The following is a 2,810-nucleotide window of genomic DNA, read 5'->3' on the forward strand; positions in this document are numbered from 1 at the left end:
CCTGAGACCAGTATACAAATGTATAAAAAGAAATTTTGTTCCTTTGAACTACATCTCCCAGCATCCCTTTCCTCTTTCATCCCCAAGTTGCATGCTTACGTTATTTGTAAATAGTTGTGTGTAAGCCCACCCTGGCTCTCTCTTCTCCCACATGGGCAGTTGGGGAACTTTCTTTTTCTTTACTGAGGCTGCTAATTTTCCTTTTGCTTCAAGTTGTTATAAATAAAACCTTATAAAATTATAATACTTAGAATAGTTGGATATTAATTTTTAATCTCACACAAGGAACAGGCAAAACCCAGCAATAAATCAACAAACATTTATTAAGTGCTTATTCTATGCTGTGCCCTGTTCTGAGTATTAGACATATTAAGGCAAAAGTGAAGCAGTCCTTGCCCTTGAAGAGCTTATAGTCTATTGAGAGAGACAACACGTACATATATGGGTCTCGCTTTCACGTGTGAATGGTTTAGTTGCTGAAAGGGGCAGAGAAAGAGCATTTGTTTAAGGAAAAATTATAAAATCAGCTTGTGAAGAAACAACCTCCCAAATAAAATGTTGAGAGGTACAAACCAAAGAATTGCCCCACCGATGACTATAGAGAGAGGACCTGTTTGAGAACAGAACAATGACTAAAGGAATATGAACTCCAGGGCATCGTGGTCTATCATTCATTCTCATGTGACTGTTTTTAGAGTTTTAAAAGTTATAAATGGCAAAAATAACATGTCAAGTAAGTGTTTTGGGACTGTGTGAAGATTATTCAAAATTATTATGTAGGAAGATTATGTAATAAATGTTGAATTCATACCTGAAAGAAAGATGGGTTGCTTGGGTTTTACTGCATAAAGTAAAGGTGAGTCACAAGACCATTAAGAGGTCCTGATCTGGAATATTAGAAGCTGTGAAGGAGCCAGAAGAAGAAACTTGAAAAAACTATTGTTAGAAGAAGAAGCAGGAAAGTAAGCTGAGTCCAGGAGGAATCATAAGAAGCTAGGATAGAAGCCAGAAAGTTTTGCACTAGATTCCTCATAGACATCTTGCCATATTCAAACAGAATTCATTATCCTTTTCTCCAAAGCCTCCCTTCTTCTAAACTTCCTTATACCTGTTTATTTGTTTTAAACTTTACCTTCCATCTTAGTATCAATTTATTGTTCCAAATCAAAATTGTGGTAAGGGCTAGGCAAGGAGGGTTGAGTGACTTGGCCAGATTTAAGAAGTGTCTGAGGCCAGATTTGGACCCAGGGCTTCCCGTTTCCAGGCCTGGCACCCCACAACTATTCCCAGTTCTGTTTCCTATAGTGTCAAACTCAGATTGAAACAGATCCCTATGGGCTGCATAGTATCTTAGAAAACTACAAATGAACATTATCTATATTTTATATAGAGATATCTATCATATATAGATAATATGGATAGAGAAAAATATATCATATATAGATAATATGGATAGAGAAAAATATCTCTATTTTTTATTTTGATAAATATTTCTCAATTACATTTTAACCTGGTTTGTACTCACTAGGGAGTTTTGCTGGCATGCAAAGGCTGTGAGTCATGAGACTGACACTTCTGGGCTCCGGGAACAGTAAAATAAGACTATTTTCTAAATTCACTAAACTAACTAGTTTAACTAAACTAAACCAACAAGTGAGCAGGGAAATTGCAATGGGGAAAAGGGAAGTCGTTAGCAGAATCCCAACAGTACCATTCCAACAGGAGGTTGAAAAGGGTTAATAATATCCAGTCTCTGGGTTTATTAGCTCTGGCATACTTGCATCCTGGAAACCTGTGACCATACCAATCAAACCAGTTTTCACTCACTGATAGGTGGAGAGTCTAAAGAGAAGCTGCTTTGCCCAGCGGAAGAGTGGCAAGAGTCAAAAGGAGAGCAGTTAGCAGAGAAACAGCTTCCTATGGGGCAGCTTGGCTCCTGAAGGGACGAAGAAATGAAGGCTTTCAGCCCAGAGTTGTGAATAAACCTGTGTGTATGAGGTTCCCCACTTGTGTGCCCTCCTGCTAGGTTTCTGGGTGTGCCCACTCTCCCCAGCTGACCCCGGGGGCCATGCTGGGAGAGTCTGATCTAGATTTCTGGGTGGACTGTTACATCACAACTATTCCTGCTCTAGTCTTCTGTTGAATAAATGCTCTGATGATTTTTATTCATATCTTTCTCTCTTAGTGAATATTTTCTGTTTAAGGATGGTGGGAATAGCCAGAGGAGTCAATGGTACCACCCTCTCTGGCCTGGCTCCTGTTAATACAATTCTGGTGTGCTTACTGTATGTGATTCTACTTTGAACAGGCTCCTGAAATTTTCCATCAAGCTCATTAAGGTAGCCCAGTTACAATTCTACTTTTCCCATCCTGGTTAATTTGTTGAGGACACTTCCTCTTTTGTTACTGGTCCACATCCCTGACTCCCATGGCACTCTTGGCAATTTAATTGCTACCATAGCAAGTCCTTTGTCTGAAAACCTTTGTCTATGTAAAGCTTGACCCCCAGGGGCTCTGAGCCTTCGCCCAAGGGTGTATCCAGGCCACCTCAGATAGCTTGCTGCCCCATGGGATGGGAGAGGTATATGCGATTCTATCCCTCATCCAATTGCTATTCACTCGTACATCCCTTCCTATCCTATACCTAATGATGACAGCAATAAACTGTTTTAAACCAATCCCAGTGTGACCAGACGATTCAGTTGAACTTCATTCTAAATTGGCATGACCCCCTTTCATCCAGCCATACCACTGCTGGCTTTATACCCCAAAGAGATCATAAGGAAAAAGACTCGTACAAAAATATTTAT

Source organism: Gracilinanus agilis, chromosome 1 (assembly GCF_016433145.1).
Source record: "Gracilinanus agilis isolate LMUSP501 chromosome 1, AgileGrace, whole genome shotgun sequence".
Classification (NCBI taxonomy): domain Eukaryota; kingdom Metazoa; phylum Chordata; class Mammalia; order Didelphimorphia; family Didelphidae; genus Gracilinanus; species Gracilinanus agilis.